At 45.3% G+C, this 24,965-nt stretch overlaps 1 protein-coding gene and 1 non-coding gene across 2 annotated transcripts in view; both read right to left on the bottom strand.

Moving 5' to 3' along the window:
* Positions 1-24,965, bottom strand: part of LOC126101252 (radial spoke head protein 3 homolog) — a 361,559-nt gene that overhangs the window by 127,513 nt on the left and 209,081 nt on the right. The gene's annotated exons all lie outside the window — the stretch shown is intronic.
* Trnas-uga (transfer RNA serine (anticodon UGA)) lies at positions 8,610-8,684 on the bottom strand. The gene has a single exon. It is a non-coding gene; the product is annotated as a tRNA-Ser (tRNA).

Raw genomic sequence — 24,965 nt, 5'->3', positions numbered from 1 at the left:
CCTGAGAGCAAAGACAGCAAGTCCGTCTGTACCAACAAAATCTGATACTGAGCGACTGTCAAACACGGGCGCTCAAAATGAAGACCCTCCACCGCAGGCTTCCCAGCAAAGCTTGGCTCCCCTCTCTTGTAACCGCAGGAAGCGAATCATATTCTAGAAACCACGGCATATTCTCCCTTTCTACAGATTCTTCCGAACACCGGCCAACCATATTTTAGTCTGTTGTCGCCCAGGGCGGAAAGTTTGTGAGGAAATACCTATCCTCGTTAATTAGGAATACATACAATGGTAGGCTTCTCAGAGTAAAAATCCTCGGAAATAACTCAACCTTTGTGATGTCCGAGGTAACGCTTCCTCGTTCCTCTCTGCTGCGTCCAAGTTTTTCAGAGTTTCCGAAGTATTATGCGGTTATTCTTCCGGACCCGCTACAATACGAGCCGGCTGCCGCTGTATTGTGCTTCATCGCTCGAGTGCCACAACCTTCCGTCTTCGCTACTTCCTGTGTCAAGCAGGACCAACAGACCTGTGCAGGCTTTTCCACCCAGGGCTTGAGTTACACCTGCCATTTCATTTCCGCTGGCGTTCCAACCCTTACTAGTATAGGCAATCATTCATTACGCCGTTTTTGATAAAAACACTCCGTCACGTTTCATGCAATAAGCGTTAACAATTATTTACAGGGTGTACATGACAATAAAGTAATGAGACATGACAATAAAGTAATGAGACTGATGAGAAAAAAAAATGTTGGTTACCGTTTTAGTCAAGTTTAGTATTGTCTCCTTCAAAGTAGTTCCCTTCTAATTGTGGACTCTTTTTCCAGCGCTTTTGCCATTGATGGTAACATTTCTGGAACTCATCTTCTGTAATATCCTCCAAGACCCTCATCACAGCTTTTTGGACGTCTTGTGTTGTTTGAAAATGGTGTCCTTTGACCGCCGTTTTTCCTCTAGGAAATAGAAAAAAGCCGCACGGAGCGATATCTGGTGAATCAGTACTGAAATTTGTTTTGAGTTTAAAAATTGCTGTACCTGCAGAGCAGTATGCGATGGCGCATTATCGTGATCCAGAATCCAATCTTTCTCATACCAAGATCTTCAGGTATTATTAGACGAACCGTTTCTCGATTGATGTTCAGTTCATCTACAACAATTTTCACGGATAATCTTCGATCAGACCGTACGAGTTCACGCACCCTGGCCCAGGTGATATCCGTCCGTGAGGTTGATGGTCGTCCACTGCGGTCTTCATCTTCAACATTCGTTCTGCCTTCACTAAACATTTTATGCCAACGAAAAACTTGGGGTCTTGATATAACCTCCTCTCCAAAAGCCTTCTGAAGCTTACCGTAAGTTGTCGTAGCGTTTTTACCCAATTTAACGCAAAAACAAATGACATACCGTTGCGCAATATTACGCGGTTCCATTTCCGTGACGAGAGACACAAACACATGTTAACGTACTACAGCACAACTCACGACTGAGCACTTGCATCGATGTGCCACTTGGACTAGAAGCAGCTTATAGACCAAGGTCAAAGATATTGTGCCTACACAAGCCTGCAGGGTTGCCACATCTTGCAAAGAAAATCAGTCTCATTACTTTATTGTATGTACAACCTATCAAATGATACCTAATCCTGGTTGTAAATCACAGCAAAGTATGAGTGCTTGTAAGGTGCGAAATTATAGCCACCTTACAACAGAACGCTGAAAATTGGTGAGAAGGCAATTGGACAGCAGTACTGTGGTTATAAAAAGGGACTGCAGATCGAATAGTCAAAGATCCAAACAACCCAGCAACATTTTCTAACCACTGTTGCAGGTTCAACGTCCGTATTGGACAAGATAATAAATCATTAACGGAGCTGAAGAAGAGTGAAACTACAAAATTAATAGAATGTGAGAAGCGAACGACTTCCTCTGAGGAGAAACAGCTATAGAATAATTTAAATACGATTATCAAAACGTTTATCATGGTTCTAGTTTTACAACGGCAACTGGCTTGATACTACAGCTATCTTATCAGCTATGAGTAAAGAAGTGTGTAATTTACGTCAGTCCCTTAAGAAATGTGCCTCAGGACCATAAACGGCAATCTTGTGATGCCGCACTGTGCCAAATCTTAGGCTGTGTTCAAAAGGGCTCCGGCATGTGATCGATCTCCTTCGTCCGTTTCTGGCGGGATGAACGAGGTTAGATTAGCTTAGAATGCATTCTGTGAAGGAGGTTCGAATCTAATTTGACCTCCTTGTGCGTGATGGATGCCACGAAGCCTCTGTGCTTGGAAACGAGTGCTGCATTGCAACTTTTGCTATTAAAAACACGACGAATGCATGTGAAAGAGCTATGTCTGTCTCGAAAATAACGTGGCGAGTATTTCCTCACTTTTTGGAACAACGATACATGTTTTCCGAGTAGTGTCGGTACTAGGTGTGCAGATTATCGTCCGAGTATTAGAACGCGCGCAGACAGGCTACACAATACTCCCTCGAACAATTAACGGTATCTTTATTGATCATAGCCACAAGAGACGGCGAAGAATACAACCATTTGTTTAATCGATTCGGGTTGGCAATTCAATATCACATAACATGCAGGGGACAAAGCATCAGAGTTATTTCGTAACAATGCACAGCCTAATTGCAAGCGTGGTAGATGCAAAATGTGAAAAGCACAATCAAAGAATCTATATATAACACAGATTTCTGGTGTCCGGTTTGAAATGTTTGACAGTGCTACGTAAACACACGCACCGGCACGCGTGACACAGGACGACATAACTGCTCATGAAATGTAGAGAGAATGTTTTATTACACACTCGACATTATTCACGGTGACATTGAAAAACAAGAATACAAACACTCTGCACAGCTTCTGATAAAATAAGCAAAAAATATCAGTCATCTTCCAATGACTGTCATTCAGTATATGTGTCAAAGATAAACATAAATTTTAGAGGACACTCTGACCACCTATAGCGTTGAAAAATGGATAAACATAATTTGATAACCACTTCCTGTAACAGAATCACCACCATACTGACATAAAAGCACAAGTAAGCAGCAATAATAATTCGTAGACAGATAATGTCCGCCAACCACAATCGAAAAAAATCCATTACAGTGACTTGAATCATCAAAACTGACATACGACGCCGTTCGCAGAAATTATTTTTTGAGGCTATAATTTACGCCTGAAGTTTCCGATAAAGAAATTGCCTATTTGTGGTTTCCTATAAAGCTGAGACTTCAGTTCGTAGATTCCGAACGTTATCACGAGTATGATATTTCTCATTCTCAGAATGCCACGAAATCCTTTTTTCCGGGACTAAACTTTCCAACTTCTCAAAACCCATATTTCGGCCGATTCTATCAAAGAAAACAAAAATATTTGAATTTCACAGATTGATCGTCTGAAGTCTGTGCGTTCGGGTGATGAGACCGGCTGTACAGTGACCACGCAAGTAGCGGCACACTAATTTGAAAAGATCGGCATTCTTCGGCCGACTTCGCTCCTCGATGGAACCCACTGACGTCAGTGATACTCGTACAGTGACCGCAGGCTTAGCGAACTTCGACGTTGCCTCCTTGCAAACTGTTGTGAAGTTTCAGGCGTTTCTCTGTGTCTTTTGGATTACTCTGATGGGTGTTTGTACACTATAGCGTAGTGTTGTGTTTGTACTGCTGCGGACGAATGGAAGCAGACTGTGAAATACGGTGCGGGCACGTAGTCTGTTCCTCTCGAATAACAGCAAAGGAAACGCTAAGTTTAACGTCTCCAACGTGTGGAGCATCATCGACAGTGTCACTGTCCCTTAGTCCAGGAAACTTCGCAGAGGGATTTTTTAATTTAGCCCAGGACTTTGGAGCAAAGTCTAGTGGCCAGGCGCTCCCTCATCTTACCTTCCTTGCCAGGCAAATAATGGCGAGGTTCTAATGAGCTGCTGCCGAGTCACCCACAGCCATCTGTTAGTCATATAGGCCACGGAGGTGGTTAAGTATGGGAATATACACTGCCTGACAGAAAATATTAAGCACTTAGAATGGAAGGGAGGAAACTAAATGAAACTGCCGAGTTGAGATGGCGTGTGATGTTATTACAGCATAACCTCTACATCTACCTACATTTATACTCCGCAAGCCACACCGCGGTGTGTGGCGGAGGGCACTTTACGTGCCACTGTCATTACCTCCCCTTTCTGTTCCAGTCGCGTATGGTTCGCGGGAAGAACGACTGCCGGAAAGCCTCCGTGCGCGCTAGAATCTCTCTAATTTTACATTCGTGATCTCCTCGGGAGGTATAAGTAGGAGGAAGCAATATATTCGACACCTCATCCAGAAACGCATCCTCTCGAAACCTGGACATCAAGCTCTTGCAGAGTCTGCCACTTGAGTTTGCTAAACATCTCCGTAACGCTATCACGCTTACCAAATAACCCTGTGACGAAACGCGCCGCTCTTCTTTGGATCTTCTCTATCTCCTCTGTCAACCCAACCTGGTACGGATCCCACACTGGTGAGCAAGACTCAAGTATAGGTCGAACGAGTGTTTTGTAAGCCACCTCCTTTTTTGATGGACTACATTTTCTAAGGACTCTCCCGATGAATCTCAACCTGGCATCCGTCTTACCAACAATTAATTTTATATGATCATTCTACTTCAAATCGATCCGTACGCATGCTCCCAGATATTTTACAGAAGTAACCGCTACCAGCGTTTGTTCCGCTACCGGCATTCTTCGGCCGACTTGGCTCGTCGGCGGAACCCACTGACGTCAGTGCTACCCGTACAGTGACCGCAGCCTTAGCGGATCTCGTCAGAAAATTGAATCAAATGTACAAGAAAACTTGACGGTATGGGCTTACCTGTCAGTATGACATTGCAGCCCGTCTGGCCCAGATAGATGCAATGGTTCAGTTGGTAATGGTGCCTCACAGCAGTTGTAGCCTCTGCCGAGTCAAGATGGGCCACAGCTGTCGTCACTGGTCCTTGATAACCCGAGTACCGGCTCTGGGACAGAGTTGACGTACGAACTGGTCCTACACATGTACTGTCGGGGACGTATCTGGTGTCGTAGCTCGCCACAGGAGTATCTCAAATTCACACAGGCCGTTCATAAAGTAACCCCGCTGTGCCTTTCCAAAACGCTGTGCGCTGCCAGTGCCTCGTCTCCTACCTTCCAAACTTTATAGAAGCTCTTCGGAGAAGACCTTACGTGAGGACGGTTCGTGAGTCGTGCTTGGGTAGTTTAGATGGTACAGCACTTCCCCGCGAAAGGCAAAGGTCCCTTGTTCGAGTCTCGGTCAGGCAGACAGTTTTAATGTGCCAGGAAGTTTCATATCAGCGCACACTCCGCTGCAGAGTGAAAATCTCATTCTGCGAACGTTAAATTTGGCAAATATCAACTTGCTTGTAGCTCATACGCACTACATGATTGGAAAGAGGCTGCTGATGCTACGAAGGCAGAAGGAAAGAACGGGTTTAATCGTCCCAACGGCAGCGAGGTCTTTAGAGACGGAGCTCAAGCTTGAAAAGATAAGGTAGGAAGCTGACTGTATCCTTTCATAGGAATCATCTCAACATTCGCCTTAAATGATTTAGAAAACCACGGATAACGTAAATCCGGATGGCCGGACAGAATCGCTGATATACCGAATAAGAGTTAGTGTCTTCATTGTTCCTACATCTCGCTCGGTAGCGACTATCCGTTAAGCAGCTCTCGGGTGGTGGTGCTTGAAACGAGGCTGAGAAGATGAGCAAGAGACAGGCGTCACAAGGATAACAAGAGCGAGACAGCAGACAGAGAACATCTGGGGTGAAAAGGACGAAATCAGTTCACACAGGAAATACACTGCTCTGCAAAACGCAAGAACGAGGTAGATGAAGTAACGTAATGTATTACCTACTCGGTGGAAATTACGTTACGGACGCAATTGTAAGCACATTTAACACGCTACACGGTGTTACAGCTACTGCATGGTGGTTGTGTATTTCTCCGCCGTCAAGTACGTTGCGTTCCGTTGACATCCGCACATTGGTAGCAAAATGGTTCAAATGGCTAAGAGCACTATGGGACTTAACGTCTTAGGTCATCAGTCCCCTATACTTAGAATACTTAAACCTAACTACCGAAAGGACATCACACACATCCATGCCCGAGGTATGATTCGAACCTGCGACCGTAGCAGCCGCGCGGTTCCGAACTGAAGCGCCTAGAACCGCTCGGCCACAACGGCCACCTCGGCAGCACCGTTTGCGACGGCGCCAGAAGTTAGGGACTGGAACAACGACGAGTGGCGTTCCGCACTCCTCTCGGACGAGAGATTTAGTCTGAGTAGTGATTCTGATAGCGCCTTCATACTGGGAGAGGTGGCACACGTAATGCAGCCGCGCGGGATTAGCCGAGCGGCCTAGGGCACTGCAGTATGGACTGTGCGGCAGGTCGCGGCGGAGGTTCCAGTCCTCCCTCGGGCATGGGTGTGTGTGTTTGCCCTTAGGATAATTTACGTTACGTAGTGTGTAAGCTTAGGGACTAATGACCTTAACAATTAAGTCCCGTAAGATTTCACACACATCTCAACACGTAATGCAGCCTGGAACACTGTTGACCATGATAATTTTCCAGGTCCAGAATTTATGGTGTGAGGAGGTGTAGTGCTGCATGCTCGTATTGACCTCCAAATCTTTGAATACAGCACACTTACCGGTCAACGTTATTGTGACAATGGACTTCCTCCCCAAGTTCGTCTTTTCAGTTGGGCATTCGGCCCTGGCTTCATTTTTACGGATGGCGGTGTTCTACCGCATCTAACCACGCAGGTACAGCAGCTCTTGGAACGAGAGGATATTCGGCGAATGGACTGGCCTACCTGTTTCACTGATTTAAATTCCAACGAGCACGTGTGCGACGCGTTGCGGAGACGTATTGCACTGCTGTCTCATGATCACACATCCTATTAAGAACGAGGCTCACGACAGTATGAATAGTGTCCAAAACCGGAAAGATACAGAAGACTACAAAAGAAACTGATGATAACGTCAGACCAAAATGGACGACATCTAACCGAGAAATGTTTGACAGGTAAACATAGGTCGCAAATGAAGTGTAAGGAGCCGTGACACAAAACGGTAGCCAGTCAACGCCGAGTGCATCGATGTCAACACCGATGAGAAGCTGGGCGTAAGGAATTTTCAGGCCGTGACAGCCATTCGCAACACGTCAGGAATTTTCGAGAGGGCGAGCCAATGATTCCTTCATGAGTGACGACCTTGTAGCGATGCTGGAGGCAGGAACACCGAGCATGCAATGAGAAAAAGAAAGATATCTGACAAAGCAATACCGTTTAACAAAAATCAGAATTCTTTTTCATATGTGTTGAATGTTGCAAGGTTCCAAGTAACGTTATTTTAAAACGGAAAATAACCCCGTCTCATGGAATATATGGGCACACTTCACTCATATTAAATATGGAAGCACATTTGAGTAATACTAATAACAAAAGCGCCAACGGCCTTGCCGCAGTGTTAAGAACGGTTCCCGACAGATCACTGAAACTGAGCGCTGTCGGGCTCGGCCAGCACTTGTATGGCTGACCGTCCTGGTCTGCCGAGTGTTTTTGGCAAGTTCGCTGCACTCAGACCTTGTGAGGCGAGTTCTGGAACTACTTGATTGAGAAGTAGCGGCTGCGGTCGCGAAAACCGACAACGGCTTGGAGGCGAGAGCTGTGTGCTGGCCACATGACTCCCCGTATACAGTGACGCCTATTGCATGAGGACGACTTGGCGATCGATCGGTGACCACTGGCCTGTCCGAAGCCTATTCGACGCGGACTAAAAAAGCAGAAAAGCATATCTGACTAAAAATAAATATTTAACGTCAACGGAATTAATTTACTGTTATTTCAACAAAACTGCGCTCACAGATAACGTTTCTGACCGCTTGAGACAACCATTCTGTTCGCTCTATTGTTCTATGCCCAACTAAATTTTAAACATCCCCCCGCCCTGCGGAGCTAGCGGACAAATTCCCATCTGCCTGTGATCTTGAAAGGAATATAAAGCTGAAGTAAAATCGATGCTGCACTATGATTTGTAGCAAGAGATCGTGTAACGCATTTGCTTGGCTCTGAGCACGTCTTCTCCAAGATTTTGCACTTCTTGATATAAATCTTCGCTTATCAATTCTTCGGCTAAAACAGTATTGATGTCCAGGCAGAAGGTCCGCTTTAACAAAACGGAGTCGAAGCTGAAGACACAGGTGGCACGTGGTGAACAAATCTTCAGTAAAGGTTAACAAAGGCAAAATTAATACAAGTGCCTTATTCGCGCCCATAAAGTTTATACTCTAACTATATCGAACTAACTGCACATGAGTGCATATCGTAATTCCTTCGCCCAAGGACAAAGCATTCAAGAACGGACGAAATCTCCGTAACTGAACTAACAAAGTCTAATTTTCGCTTATGTTATGTATTCAGTGGAATTAACAACAGAAATTACATTGTACATAGCATACACATAAACAGGGCGACGCTTCAGAGACTATCGTATTCTACACATTTTCGCCATGAAGCTCTCGGATTGAAACTTCCTGGCAGATTAAAACTGTGTGCCGGACCGAGACTCGAACTCGGGACCTTTGCCTTTCACGGGCAAGTGCTCTACCAACTGAGCTACCCAAGCACGACTCACGACCCGTCCTCACAACTTTAATTCCGTCAGTACATCGTCTCCTACCTTCCAAACGTCACAGAAGCTCTTCTGCAAACCATGCAAGGTCTCGGATTTCCGTAAGTAACTAAATAAAAACACCTCGAAATTGACTCAAAAGATCGTATATCCTGACGCTATATCCGGGAGCACTTTTATTTCTTATAAGCCACATTGATTTTTAGCTTTTCGCTATCCGATAGCACAAAGGACTCGGTGTTCACTAGCTAGCACGTGGCAAGCGAAATCTCCAATTTACCAATAATTTCCTCGCCAGGAATTTACGAGGATACCGCACATTTCAGCATAGAAAACTCCCAAACAGTTACAAAATACGAGGCCGACAAGAGACCACAACAGAAATTGGTGAACTCGTACAAAGTAACACGGAAGTTAACTTTAACCAACGTCTTCGCTTGCTAATTTACGAAACATTACGTACATCGAAACACATCATAATAAAACATTAAAAGGCACAGCATTTATGTAATAAGTGAGCAAGCTAATATTAAAACTGGCTAGGAGGCTGACGGCCACGTGGGTCTGGAGTACGCCTCACTCATGTTGCGGCAACAGCTACAGCTCAGACTTCGCAACCAAATGAGAGGTGTGCTGGCGAGCTGCCTACAAAATCTTGCTAACGGGTGCCAAAACGCTGCCGGCACAGCATCCCGCAATACAGCTAGTCTGTCGCAGCGCTGGACCCGATTTCCTCGTGCTGTGGTACAAATCTGCGATTCCGTCGTCACCTAAGTGAGCAGGGTCGCACTCCCGTCCCAACATAGTTGGGCACAGCGACTGTAAATACTCGCTACTCAGCCGTCAGCAGCACTTATTTGTGTACAAATGAAACAGTTTATGCACCAGTCACTTGTTTATTTTGTCACTAAGCGTTCCGGTGGTACACACAATCATCTTCAGGTGGAGAATTGTTTATTTACATAGCTAGTGTTGGTGAAGGGTGCAGACGTCTTCTGACAGTGGCAGACCAAGGGCAATGTCTGTTATGTTGCATCTTTTGCTAATGATAAAAATAGTTAGTTAGAAAAGGCACTTTAGAGGTTAAAAATCATGTATTTCTGAGAGTGAATCGTACTTACAGGAACAGTAGAGTCGTAAAAAGTCTGCATACTGCCGCCAGATGTACACTACTGGCCATTAAAATTGCTACACCACGAAAATGACTTCCTACAGACGCCAAATTTAACCGACAGGAAGAAGATGCCGTGATATGCAAATGATTAGCTTTTCAGAGCATTCACACAAGGTTGGCCCCGGTGGCGACACCTACAACGTTCTGACATGAGGATAGTTTCTAACCGATTTCTCATACACAAACAGCAGTCGACTGGCGTTGCCTGGTGAAACGTTGTTGTGATGCCTCGTGTAAGGAGGAGAAATGCGTACCATCACGTTTCCAACTTTGATAAAGGTCGGATTGTAGACTATCGCGATTCCGGTTTATCGTATCGCGACATTGCTGCTGGCGTTGGTCGAGATCCAATGACTGTTAGCAGAATATGGAATCGGTGGGTTCAGGAGGGTGATACGGAACGCCGTGCTGGATCCCAACGGCCTCGTATCACTAACAGTCGAGATGACAGGCATCTTATCCCCATGGCTGTGACGGATCGTGCAGCCACGTCTCGATCCCTGAGTCAACAGATGGGGACGTTTTCGAGACAACAACCATCTGCACGAACAGTTCGACGACGTTTGCAGCAGCATGGACTATCCGCACGGAGACCATGGCTGCGGTTACCCTTGACGCTGGCTTATCACCCGGCGTGATGGTATGGGGTGACATTGTTTACACGTCTCGGTCACCTCTTGTTCGCATTGACGGCAATTTGAACAGTGGACGTTACATTTCAGATGTGTCACGACCCGTGGCTCTACCCTTCATTCGATCCCTAAGAAACCCTACATTTCAGCAGGATAATGCACGACTACATGTTGCAGGTCCTGTACGGGCCTTTCTGGATGCAGAAAATGTTCGACTGCTGCCCTGGCCAGCACATTCTCCAGATCCCTCATCAACTGAAAACGTCTGGTCAATGGTGGCCGAGCAACTGGCTCGTCACAATACGCCAGTCACTACTCTTGATGAACTGTGGTATCGTGTTGAAGCTGCATGGGCTGCTGTACCTGTACACGCCATCCAAGCTCCGTTTGACTCAATGCCCAGGCGTATCAAGGCCGTTGTTACGGCCAGAGGTGGTTGTTCTGGGTACCGATTTCTCAGGATCTATGGACCCAAATTGCGTGAAAATGTAATCACATGTCAGTACTAGTATAATATATTTGTCCAATGAATACCCGTTTGTTATCTACATTTCTTCTTGGTGTTGCAATTTTAATGGCCAGTAGTGTATGTCCTCGCCACTGCACATTACATGTACACTGTGACTTCAGAGATTTGGACATGTTACAGATATGCTTATCTATATTAGGTACAAAGATAAAAGATTACATGGTTTCTACATAAACATGTTGTTCTATTTTAGAAAAGATGATTGGGCTGCATCAGTATATGGACATGTACACGATTCAACTATTACATTAATTTCTCATATATAAAACGATTACAACACATCATGCATATGTATTGAAGGTTGACCTTGTTGAGAGGCGCATGCGATTGGTTACATTAATTGCTGTTTATTGAAACTGTAAATTATGAGAATCATTTAAGCACTTTGTCATAGCTTTTGAAAAAAATGGTAGATCCTGTTTCACTATTGCCATTGAGTAGATGTCTCCAGGATTCATTTCTATGTATAGATTTTTAGTTCTTCGAACAGAGACACCCTGTGGCCTTTGTTCAGTGTATGTAGGATTTCATTGTTGCTTTCTACATTGTCAAATGAATGTCCTGTATCTATTGCATGGGAGGTTCTTGCCGTATTTATGAAAAATCCGTAGAATCTTTTGTCTTTGTATCTAATGTAGACGGTCACTGTGGCCGAGCGGTTCTAGGCGCTTCTGTCCGGAACCGCGCTGCTGCTACGGTCGCAGGTTCGAATCCTGCCTCGGACATGGATGTGTGTGATGTCCTTTCGTTGGTTAGGTTTAAGTAGTACTAAGTCTAGGGGGCTGGTGACCTCAGATGTTAAGTCCCATAGCGCTTAGAGCCATTTGAACCTTTTTTTATCTAATGTAAACAACCATGTTTGTAACACGTACTACTTCTTCCAAGTTACAGTGTAAACGTAGAACTGCAGGGGTGACAACGTACATCTGGCAGCATTATGCAGACGTTTTACGACTCTAACGTCCCTGTAAGTGCCGTTCACTGTCATTCGCGTGTTTTAACCTCAATAGTGCCCTTCAAAATAAACAATTTTTATCATCAGTTAAAGACGCAACATAACCTACACTACCCTTAGTCTGGTACTGCGAAAAGAAATCTGTACTCTTCACCAACACCAGCTACATAAATAAACAATTCACTACATCAAGATCATGATGTGAAGCATCGAAACGCATAGTGCCAAAATAAACAAGTGACTGACACACGAACTGTTTCATTTGTATTTATCAATATCCCCAGTCCTCATAATGCCGTCCCTTAAGGACGAAATATACGTAGGTACTACGATTGGTTCCGGGACTTCTGATTACTGCCAACACCGTAACAGTCTCCAAGCCAACCGACGGTCCCATGTGAATCCACACAACTTCCACTTGGCTTAGGAGCATCATCGGCTAGCCGCCGCTAAATCTGATGGTTCCGGGTCTTGAGCCGGTGCAACCAGTGGATGATCTGCTCCAGGGTGTCTTTCTCCGCACGTCTAGGCGATTCTAAGGGTCCTGGGTTCGGCGCAGGACACCTGTATGCCTGTTCTGCTGGCCGCCGAGCTGACTATATCGCTGGGAATAACGCTGAGGTAGTGACCGCTGCCTGAAGACCACACTCGCCGCCGTGACGCTGTCATAAACCGCTGTATGGACGTCTCGCAGAATATGGAATGTTGTTTTTATTAAATGAGCTATTCTCATTCTGCAATTGTCGTGGTCCCACACACGCCGTTCTGGGGCAGAAGCGACCATCCTGGCTGATAACGGTGCCCCCATTACCGACACTATTACACTCAAGAAAATATTTTAATTATCAGTTTCAGGAATCAGTTTATGACTTCAGTAGTTAGACTAAGAGCATACCCGACTAGATAGCCGCTTCCGGAATTCGGGAAGACGGACCTCCGATCGAATCCTCCCGGCGGATTACGGACGAAGGCCGGTGTGGCAGCCAGCCTGGATGTTGTTTTTAGGCGGTTCTCCACATCCCCCTATGTGAATACCGGGCTGATTCCCCGCAGTTACATTGTTTACAAACATTTAGGAAACGTTTGCACACTGTTAGGTGAATAAGAGTAGTTGATGATGATGTGTGGTTTGTGGGGCGCTCAACTGCGTGGTTATCAGCGCCCGTACAATTTCCCAACCTTTGCTCAGTCCAATTTCGCCACTTTCCTGGATGATGATGAAATGATGAGGACAACACAAACACCCAGTCATCTCGAGGCAGGTGAAAATCCCTGACCCCGCCGGGAATCGAACCCGGGACCTCGGGAAGCGAGAACGCTACCGCGAGACCACGAGCGGCGGACGAATAATAATAAGACTAGTTGTAGACAGTTGGGATATACATATACCGTCTTGGGGGATAGACGAGTGGCGACAGGAAAGGCATCTGGCCATCCTCTATCATTAACAACGCCAATTCCGATAATTACTGGCCGACCCCGTGTAGCTCTCTGTATATACGAATAAAAGCAAATGTCCTGGCTGACTGTCAGCCAAAACCGTTAAGGATGACAACTTGAAAGTCGGAAAGGGTGTTGCTCTTATACTTCATCATTTAAGAAGAGGTTTTTCGAAATTCCACCAGTAAGGGAGTGAAGTAGAAGATGGGAGGTTTTTTGAAATACGTCGATATTAATTTAATTTCGAAGGTAGAACAAAAAATATTGATATTTGGTTTCTCAGTCAGAAATAAAGAAATACATGTTTCAGTAATGTTCGAAATTAAATCCCAATGGGGGTGATAAAGTGGGTAAAGGTTGTTTTTTTAAAAAAATAATTATTAAAGAACTATTAGAGCATTTTAAAGCTACAGTTATGGAAATGGTACTTGATTTCTCTGTTAGAAATAAAAAAAGTGGGTGAACCAGGGAATGAAAATTTTTACGAAAATATTTCTTTATGAAAGCACTTATGAAGCTAAATCTAAGAAAATTTTGGCTAGTCTGGTGGAAATAAAAAAATGAATTTCGGAGTTTTTGAAAATATTTCCTTATATTAAAACTTTTAAAGCTACATGTCTGAAAATTTGTATTTGACTTCTAAACAATTAAGTGCTACAGGACGAAAGTTTGTGTGGAAATAAGACCAAAGGGACTCAAAAGGCAGGATTAACAAAAACATCCGGCTCCAGCTAACAGGACTTCTTTTTAGTCAGAAGTACATTCGGAAAAGGCCGTGCTTCTATGTCCTTAATTAGCGTGAAAAGTTTAGAAAATGTTGGGATTCGTGAAAAATATAAAATTTCGGTTAAAGAAAAACAAGAAAAGATTGTGCGGACCATATAGTCTACACAAGCGAAGAACGGCCAGTAATCTAGTACGAGATAAAGGCAAAAGAAAAATTAATGTAAGAGGATATATTTAATAGCAAGTATGACTGAGGCAGTGGCTCTTTGGTCATGCGTTTCTGCGTTAAGTCTCTTTCTAAGTACCTAGAATAAAGCAGTTGCCATCGGGTAAAGATCCAACTCTGTTCGACAGACGTTTGTCTTGCTCAACCACAGTTAACAAGGCGAGTATCACCAACAGGAAAGCAAGGATACACGCAAGAAATGAAAAACAGTTTGCCATTAACGAAATACTCTGTCCCTGCTTGCGTATGCCAGGTATACATGCGATTTGTATTAAAATAGATACGAATCCTTATATGTCACTTAAGAATATAATTATCTGCTATTATGCGTCAGCCCCACATACCAGCACTCTTCAGTGTCTTAGTTTACAGTTACAACTTTCATTATCATAACTATTGCAATTTACAATATGACACGACGATTATTTTGCTGCTATTCTACTCTAGTAGTGCACCTTATTACCTGAGACACTAATGGCATTACGGTACTTGGGCAGTTGATTTAATAGCCAAGCTTTAACCAGCAGATATAATTTTTAAAACGTACGTAATGTGCCCATACGTAGAGAGAGATTCCGATTTCACTCTTCAGCTTATGTTATTACCGTTGGCTAAATTAATCAGTAGATTGATCTTTAATGGAAGAGGTATTCCTTTACGCAAGTTAGTTCAATGCACACCCTTTTGGGTGCTTGTCGATGACTGCCTGCAGTTTTAGATTTCCCGTCAGCTACTCCGACCTCATTATCAGATTTTTCTACGCTCTGTATAATGCCTACGCTAAGTTACGAACTAAGTTTTCTTAGCAATAATTTGAGTAAATGAAACAGCTGTGTGCTCGCCAATGGACGCAGCCAGAGCTGGGGCACTGCGACATTTTCCGACTGGCGTCCCAGGCTGCGCTTTGAAGTTCGCCGCCACCCACAAGCGCGCCCCAACCAGCAATCTCCGCGCCGCCGCCAATGGGATGGACTTCCGCGTTGTGATAAGCGGCATCCAAAGGCAGTAACGCACGGTTCTTGTTCGGCGTTGGTGGGTGACAGCTCTAGTATGGAGTTCCAGGATTGCAGTTCGTAGCTTCAGTTCGTATTGGACATCAGCCTGCGAGACTTGGTCTACAAGTAGAATGTGTGTGAATTCCTAAGGGACCAAACTGCTGAGGTCATCGGTTCCTAGACTTACACACTACTTAAACTGACTTATGCTAAGAACAACACACACACCCATGCCAGAGGGAGGACTCGAACCTCCAGCGGGAGGGGCCGCGCAATCCGTGACATGGCGCCTCAAACAGCACGGCCACTACGCACGGCAGTCTACAAGTAGTCACCTATAACCTTCGCATAGGAATAAGCGTTTATTACAGTGATTTACAGTGTGACGCCCAGGGCTGACATAGTCATGTTGACAATGTATCTACATCTGTCCGCCCCCTGTAGCTGAGTGGTCAGCAAGACAGACTGTCAATCCAAAGAGCCCGGGTTCGATTCCCGGCTGGGTCGGAGATTTGCTCCGCTCAGGGACTGGGTGTTGTGTTGTCCTAATCATCATCATTTCATCCCCATCGACGCGCAAGTCGCCGAAGTGGCGTCAAATCGAAAGACTTGCACTAGGCGAACGGTCTACCCGACGGGAGGCCCCCGTCACACGACATTTCATTTCATTTTTACATCCATACTCCGCAAGCCACCTGACGGTCTGTGGCGGAGGGTACCTTGAGTACCTCTATCGGTTCTTCCTTCTATTCCAGTCTCGTATCGTTCGTGGAAAGAAGGATTGTCGGTATGCCTCTGTGTGGGCTCTAATCTCTCTGATTTTATCCTCATGGTCTCTTCGCGAGATATACGTAGGAGGGAGCAATATACTGCTTGACTCTTCGGTGAAGGTATGTTCTCGAAACTTTAACAAAAGCCCGTAGCGAGCTACTGAGCGTCTCTCCTGCAGAGTCTTCCACTGGAGTTTATCTATCATCTCTGTAACGCTTTCGCGATTACTAAATGATCCTGTAACGAAGCGCGCTGCTCTCCGTTGGATGTTCTCTATCTCTTCTATCAACCCTGTCTGGTACGGATCCCACACTGCTGAGCAGTATTCAAGCAGTGGGCGAACAAGCGTACTGTAACCTACTATCTTTGTTTTCGGATTGCATTTCCTTAGGATTCTTCCAATGAATCTCAGTCTGGCATCTGCTTTACCGACGATCAACATTATATGATCATTCCATTTTAAATCACTCCTAATGCGTACTCCCAGATAATTTATGGTATTAACTGCTTCCAGTTGATGACCTGCTATTTTGTAGCTAAATGATAAAGGATCTATCTTTCTGTGTATTCTCAGCACATTACACTTGTCTACATTGAGATTCAATTGCCATTCCCTGCACCATGCGTCAATTCGCTGCAGATACTCCTGCATTTCAGTACAATTTTCCATTGTTACAACCTCTCGATACACCACAGCATCATCTGCAAAAAGCCTCAGTGAACTTCCGATGTCATTCACAAGGTCATTTATGTATATTGTGAGTAGCAACGGTCCTATGACACTCCCCTGCGGCACACCTGAAATCACTCTTACTTCGGAAGACTTCTCTCCATTGAGAATGACATGCTGCGTCCTGTTATCTAGGAACTCCGCAATCCAATCACACAATTGGTCTGATAGTCCATATGCTTTTACTTTGTTCATTAAACGACTGTGGGGAACTGTATCGAACGCCTTGCGGAAGTCAAGAAACACGGCATCTACCTGTGAACCCGTGTCTATGGCCCTCTGAGTCTCGTGGACGAATCGCGCGAGCTGGGTTTCACATGACCGTCTTTTTCGAAACCCATGCTGATTCCTACAGAGTAGATTTCTAGTAGATTATTCAATAACACTTGCGGTGACAGGCCACTGCTTACTTGTGTCTGACCGCAAGCACATGCAACGAGTTGCCGTACAACTTAAGTATCGCAGCGCAGTGAAGTGTAATTTCGTGTGTCACTTATTTCTCTGCACTGTCACCGTTCCTCCGTCTACCTCGGAGCACCTAAACCTAATATGACGTGTGTGGCCGTTCTGCCAAGGCGACCTGGCGACGAGAATTCCAAACTCACTACGCTGCATCGTTTCCTGTATCACTTTGCTATTACTCGCTTGCTTGTTCCTTAACTTTTCGTGCTTTTGGAAATTTTTTGTTACAGTCTAGTGCCCTTTGTTGTTTTTGCTGTTTACTTGCTGTGCTGCCACAGTTCACAAGTTACATTTAGGATTACTTGTGTGTTTGTATTCGCATTTGTTTACCGTGTCGAACCCATCGATCCAAACTCCTAATCCGCCTGTCTCACAATTAGCGGTGTCACAAACGCAAAAAAATGGCTTTGAGCACTATGGGACTTAACATCTGAGGTCATCAGTCCCATAGAACTTAGAACTACTTAAACGTAACTAACCTATGGACATCACACACATCCATGCCCGAGGCAGGATTCGAACCTGCGACCGTAGCAGTCGCGCGGTTCCGGACTGAAGAGCCTAGAACCGCTCGGCCATCGCGGCCGGCCACAAACGCAAACCCCTGCGGCTCCACAGCTCCAGCTAAATCTCTTTCTTCAGTTATGAATGCAGATAAAAGCTAGCTTACGGAACTGCTACGCAGATGGCGACAAACGATATACAGAATCAGACTCCGTCACCCACTACGCCGCCCACAAGCACCACAACCTTCATGCTGCCTCCATTTCGACAGTTTGAAGAAGAAAAGGAAGATTGCTCCGAATACTTGCCGCAATTTGAGGCACACAAAATGAAAGGTACTGTGAAGCAGTCTTGTTTCCTGTCCAGAGTTGTTGTCGCCGGTTACTGCACTTGTGCGAAGTTATTCTCTACTACGAGGTCAGACCTACACTACTGGCCATTAAAATTGCTACAGCCGGCCGCGTTGGCCGAGTGGTTCTAGGCGCTACAGTCTGGAAACGCGACACCGCTACGTTCGCAGGTTCGAATCCTGCCTCGACCATGGATGTGTGTCATGTCGTTACGTTACTTAGGTATAAGTAGTTCTAAGTTCTAGGGGACTGATGACCTTAGAAGTTAAGCCCTATAGTGCTCAGAGCCATTTGAACCAAAATTGCTATACCAAGAAGAAATGCAGATGATAAATGGGTATTCATTGGACAAATATATTATACTGGAACTGACATGTGATTACATTTTCACGCAATTTGGGTGCATATATCCTAAGAAATCAGTACCCAGAACAACCACTTCTGGTGGTAATAACGGCCTTGATACGCCTGGGCATTACGTCAAACAGAGCTTGGATGGCGTGTTCAGGTACAGCTGCCCATGCAGTTTCAACACGATACCACAGTTCATCAAGAGTAGTGAATGGCGTATTGTGACGAGCCAGTTGCTCGGCCACTATTGACCAGACGTTCTCAGTTGGTGAGAGATCTGGAGAATGTCCTGGCCAGGGCAGCAGTCGAACATTTTCTGTATCCAGAAAGACCCGTAGAGGACCTGCAACATGCGGTCGTCCATTATCCTGCTGAAATGTAGGGTTTCTTAGGGATCGAATGAGGGGTAGAGCCACGGGTCGTAACACATCTGAAATGTAGCGTCCACTGTTCAAAGTCCCGTCAACGCGAACAAGAGGTGACCGAGACGTGTAACCAATGGCACCCCATACCATCACGCCAGGTGATACGCCAGTATGGCGATGACGAATACACGCTTCCAATATGCGTTCACTACAACGTCGCCAAACACGGATGCGACCATCATGATGCTGTAAACAGAACCTGGATTCAGCCGTAAAAATGACGTTTTGCCATTCGTGCACCCAGATTTGTCGTTGAGTACACCATCGTAGGCGCTCCTGTCTGTGATGCAGCATCAAGGATAACCACAGCCACGGTCTCCGAGCTGATACTCCATGCTGCTGCAAACGTCGTCGAACTGTTCGTGCAGATGGTTGTTGTCTTGCAAACGTCCCTATCTGTTGACTCAGGGATCGAGACGTGGCTGCACGATCTGTTACAATCATGCGGATAAGATGCCTGTCATCTCGACTGCTAGTGATACGAGGCGGTTGGGATCCAGTACGGCGTCCCGTATTGCCCTCCTGAACCCACCGATTCCATATTCTGCTAACAGTCATTGGATCTCGACCAAAACGAGCAGCAATGTCGCGATACGATAAACCGTAATCTCGATAGGCTACAATCCGACCTTTATCAAAGTCGGAAACGTGATGGTACGCATTTCTACTCAAAAACACGAGGCATCACAACAACGTTTCACCAGGCAACGCCGGTGAACTGCTGTTTGTGTATGAGAAATCGGTTGGAAACTTTCCTCATGTCAGCACGTTGTAGGTGTCGCCACCGGCGCCAACCTTGTGTGAATGCTCTGAAAAGCTAATCATTTGCATATCACAGCATCTTATTCCTGTCGGTTAAATTTCGCGTCTGTAGCACGTCATCTTCGTGGTGTAGCAATTTTAATGGCCAGTAGTGTAGTTAGCCACGATGAGCTTATTCAAGCATTGAACAAATATTACGACGATAAGATCAATGTTACGGCTGCTAGATTTGAATTCTTTAGGCTCAAGAAGCAACCAGGTCAAACCTTCAGGCAATGGATGATAGACCTGGAGGCGCTCACAAGACAGTACACATTTAAGTGTGGATGTGGAAAATACTGTAGTGACTCGATGATTCCTGACGCTATTACTCAAAACGTGGCAGATAGTAGAATCCGTGAACAAGTCTTAAAATATCCTGACCCCACGCTGCAACAAGGTTTGCAGGTTATTGACTTTCAAAATTCGTGCGACATTCCAGTTTACAGTTTTCATGCAGGGAACATTGGTACCGTGCCCCGAAGAGATAACGTTGCGCGGCAACGTAAGCAGTCCACTTCCAAGGCAAACACACAGCGGCCCAGTCGGGTGCGCCACAGTTCGCCATGTAAACAACTTGGTCGGAAATCTACCGACGGGAAATCTTCCCCACGCTGTTTCAAATCTCACTAATCTGACTGGTGCCCTTTGCGTTACGCGACTTGTTTTTGCATGTGGTAAGAACGGACATAATAAAGCTATTTATCTGCGGGTTACAAAACTTCCGCTCAGAACAAACGCCCACACAATTCACTTTCTTTCTGAGCCGAGCTGTGATTGCTAGTGTAGAATGTAACAGTGAAACTGTGCAATACAAAGAAGCAGTAGTTTACTCAGTACAACGCCACTCCAACGAACTTTTGTCGACCTTGTTATTGCTGGCCAAAGTGTTCATCAGTTTCAGTACGACACAAGTGCCTCAGCGTCACCACTACATCACAATAATTGGAAATTTGTGGTAAGGTCTTATGGGACCAAACTGCTGAGGTCATCGTTCCCTAAGCTTACACACTACGGAATCTAACTTGAAATAACTTTCGCTAAGGGCAACACACACACACACACACACACACACACACACACACACACACACACATGCCCGAGGGAGGACTCGAACCTCCGACGGGGAGAGTTGTGTGGACCGTGCAAGAAGCCGCAGACCGCGTGGCTACCCCGCGAGGAGGAATAATTATGATCTGCTTCGCAAACATATGTAAGTTAGCAACTAGGCTGATAGCGTATAATAGACAGTATAGTATTAGGATCTTTTAGCCTTCCTGCCCTTTATCAAAATTTGCAAAGTACCGTGTCATTCCAGGTTTTGCGTTCACGGGACAGTCCACAGCAGAGGAGAACCTCAGTAATTTGCGTATCCTGTTTAAAGTGTTGTCAGAGGCAGGTCTTGATTTCTTCCACTCTTTTGAATTGTATATTGTAGACGGTATGCAAGCGCTTACTTCGTTTGTAGAGACAGTGTTGGTCCGTTGTGTGGCGAATTTAAAGATTTGTTTACTGAGTGCTTAGGTAAAGCTACCAATGTTATTGCTCATGCGACGATGAAAGACAATGCACAACCTCGCTTTCGCAGGGCTCGCGCGGTACCATACGCGCTCTGTGAACATGTTGCAAAGGAACTTGCGTAGTGGCAGCAAAAAAGCGTCATTGCATTCATCACGGCCAGCTTGTGGGAATCCCTGTTAGTTTTCGTGAAGAAATCTTCAGGGGAACTGAGAATGTGCGGAGACATTAAAGCGACAGTGAATCCTCAGATAGCAGTTGATTCATTCCCACTGTCGCGACCCGATGAGCTTATGGACCGCTTAGGAGCGGGTCGCTACTTCTCCAAGATCGATTTGCGCGATGCCTACCTACAGACTCCATTAGATGAACAGTCCAAGGAAGTGTTTGTGGTTAATACACAGTTGGGACTCTACAAATTACTTCGCTTGCCTTTCGGTAGCGCATCTGCACCAACGATCTTTCAACGCTATCTGTAACAGTTAACTGCATCTGCGCTTTCATGTACAAATTACTTACACAACACCGTGGTATTAGGTCGCACAGCAGAGGAGCACCTCAGTAATTTGCGCACCATGTTTAAAGTGTTGTCAGAGGCAGGCCTTAAATGTTACAATGGCAATTGCGACTTCTTTCAGACTGAAATCGCGTACTTAAGTTATGTGATCAATTCCCAAGGTGTCCTTCGGGTGCAGTCGCACTTGCAGGCTATTCGTGACCTCAAATCTTAAAGGAATCTCTCTGAATTGCAGTCAGACTTGGGTAGCTGACCTACTACATGTGCTTCATTCCTCGTACAGCTGAAATCGTAGCGCCCTTACATCATCTTCGACGCAAGAATGTACTTCTCATGTTGTTCAGCGAATTTGACGTTGAATTTCAAAAACTGGAAGGCGCTTTGCTCAGCGATCGTTGTCTGGTCCATTTTAATCCTGGTAAACCAGTTGTCTTGGCCACGGGCACATCCTCTTATGGCACTGGCGCAGTACTTTCACACAGACTTGGTTCTGAAGACGGACTAATAGCTCTTGTCTCCAATCTTCTCAACAAGGCTCAGTCCAATTATTCGCAGATCTTGAAATCATTAATGCAGTGAATAAATTTCTCACATAACTGTGTCGAAGGAAATTCTACTTAATCACTGACCATAAACCTCTGCAGTCACGTTCCAACCCGACCAAGTAACCCGACCAAGACTATTCCAAACTGCACTGCACAAAAATTGCGACGATGGACTCTTAGCCTCTCGCATTATCACTGCGAGATAATACAGGGTGGTCCATTGATCGTGACCGGGCCAAATACCTCACGAAATAAGCGTAAAACGAAAAAAACTACAAAGAACGAAACTTGTCTAGCTTGAAGGGGAAAACAAGATGGCGCTATTGTTAGCCCGCTAGATGGCGCTGCCATAGGTCGAATGAACATCAACTGCGTTTTTTTAAAATAGGAACCCCCATTTTTTATTACATATTCGTGTAGTACGTAAAGAAATATGAATGTTTTAGTTGGACCACTTTTGATAGGTGGCGCTGTAATCGTCACAAACATAAGGCTCACAAGTTTAGACGAACAGTTGGTAACAGGTAGTTTTTTTAAATTAAAATACAGAACGTAGGTACGTTTAAACATTTTATTTAGGTTGTTCCAATGTGATACATATACCTTTGTGAACTTATCATTTCTGAGAACGCATGCTGTTACAGCGTGATTACCTGTAAATACCACATCAATGCAATAAATGCTCAAAATGATGTCCGTCAACCTCAGTGCATTTGGCAATACGTGTAACGACATTCCTCCCAACAGCGAGTAGTTCGCCTTCCGTAATGTTCGCACATGCAATGACAATGCGCTGATGCATGTTTTCAGGCGTTGTCGGTGGATCACGATAGAAAATATCCTTCAGCTTTCCCCACAGAAAAAAATCCTGGGACGTCAGATCCGGTGAACGTGTGGGCCATGGTATGGCGCTTCGACGACCAATCCACCTGTCATGAAATATGCTATTCAATACCGCTTCAACCGCACGCGAGCTATGTGCCGAACATCCATCATGTTGAAAGTACATCGCCATTCTGTCATGCAGTGAAACATCTTGTAGGAACATCGGTAGAACATTACGTAGGAAATCAGCATACACTGCACCATTTAGATTGCCGTCGATAAAGTGGGGGCCAATTATCCTTCCTCCCATAATGCCGCACCATAAATTAACCCGCCAAGGTCGCTCGTCGCAGCCATCGTGGATTTTCCGTTGCCCAATAGTGCATGTTATGCCGGTTTACGTTACCGCTGTTGGTGAGTGAAGCTTCGTCACTAAACAGAAAGCGTGCAAAAAATCTGTCATCGTCCCGCAATTTCTCTTGTACTCAGTGGCTGAAATGTACGCGACGTTCAAAATCGTGCCCATGCTGTTCCTGGTGCATAGAAATATGGTACGGGTGCAATCGATGCTGATGTAGCATTCTCAACACTGACGTTTTCGAGATTCCCGATGCTCGGGCAATTTGTCTGCTACTGATGTGCGGATTAGCCATGACAACAGCTAAAACACCTACTTGGGCATCATCATTTGTTGCACGTCGTGGTTGATGTTTCATATGTGGCTGATCACTTCCTGTTTCCTTAAATAACGTAACTATGCGACGAACGGTCCCGACACTTGGATGATGTCGTCCAGGATACCGAGCAGCATACATAGCACACGCCCGTTGGGCATTTTGATCACAATAGCCATACATCAACCCGATATCGACCTTTTCCGCAATTGGTAAACGGTCCATTTTAACACGGGTAATGTATCTCTTGTGCCCAGTGCTGCAACTGTACACAACGTTCAAATGTTACGTGATACCACGTACTTATACGTTTTTGACTATTACAGTGCCATCTATCACAAAGCGAAAAAAGTGGTCCAACTAAAACATTCATATTTCTTTACGTACTACACGAATACGTAATAAAATGGGTGTTCCTATTTAAAAAAACGCAGTTGATATCCATTTGAACTACGGCGGCGCCATCTAGCGGGCCAACCATAGCGCATCTGGTTTCCCCCTTCAAGCTAGCCGAGTTTCGTTCTTTGTAGTTTTTTCGTTTGCTGCCTATTTCGTGAGATATTTGTCCCGGTCACTATCAATGGACCACCCTGTATATAGGCCTACATCCAAGCACGCCAATGCAGACAAACTCTCGCATCTTTCAGTGGGACCAGCTGCAGACTTTTACACATCCGAAGTGTGGTATCGATAGAAACGATGCCACATGGATTCAAAGGTGGACACTACCAAGAAACACAGACGACAGCGCCCTCTAGCCGGTGCTGTCGAGGTCTACGAGCTCCGCGACTGCTTCAGCCCCATTTTCATCAGGTGCAGCCAGCCAGGACACTTCGCTTCAGCATCGCACCTACGCACAAAGTTATGTAATCGTTTATCACCTTGTTTTTGCTCCAGTAAACCACTTTCTTGCAGTACCGACTTGGATTACCTTTTTCCGTTTCTACCCAAGCACCGCCTCCCAGGCGGGATACAAAAAGAAGCATCATGTTGTCACACTGATATTCTGGACCATCCTTACATCACCAGAATGTCGCGCAGACAATGGAAGCAGAGAATGACTTGCAGATTTTGTTGCGCTACGTTTGCATGGGTTCGTCTCGCTCAGTGAAACAAATCATTAGTC

The sequence above is a fragment of the Schistocerca cancellata genome, chromosome 9, assembly GCF_023864275.1.
Source record: "Schistocerca cancellata isolate TAMUIC-IGC-003103 chromosome 9, iqSchCanc2.1, whole genome shotgun sequence".
NCBI classification, from domain to species: domain Eukaryota; kingdom Metazoa; phylum Arthropoda; class Insecta; order Orthoptera; family Acrididae; genus Schistocerca; species Schistocerca cancellata.
The sequence above is the reverse complement of the archived record's forward strand: the minus strand, read 5'-3'. Positions and strand labels throughout refer to the sequence as shown.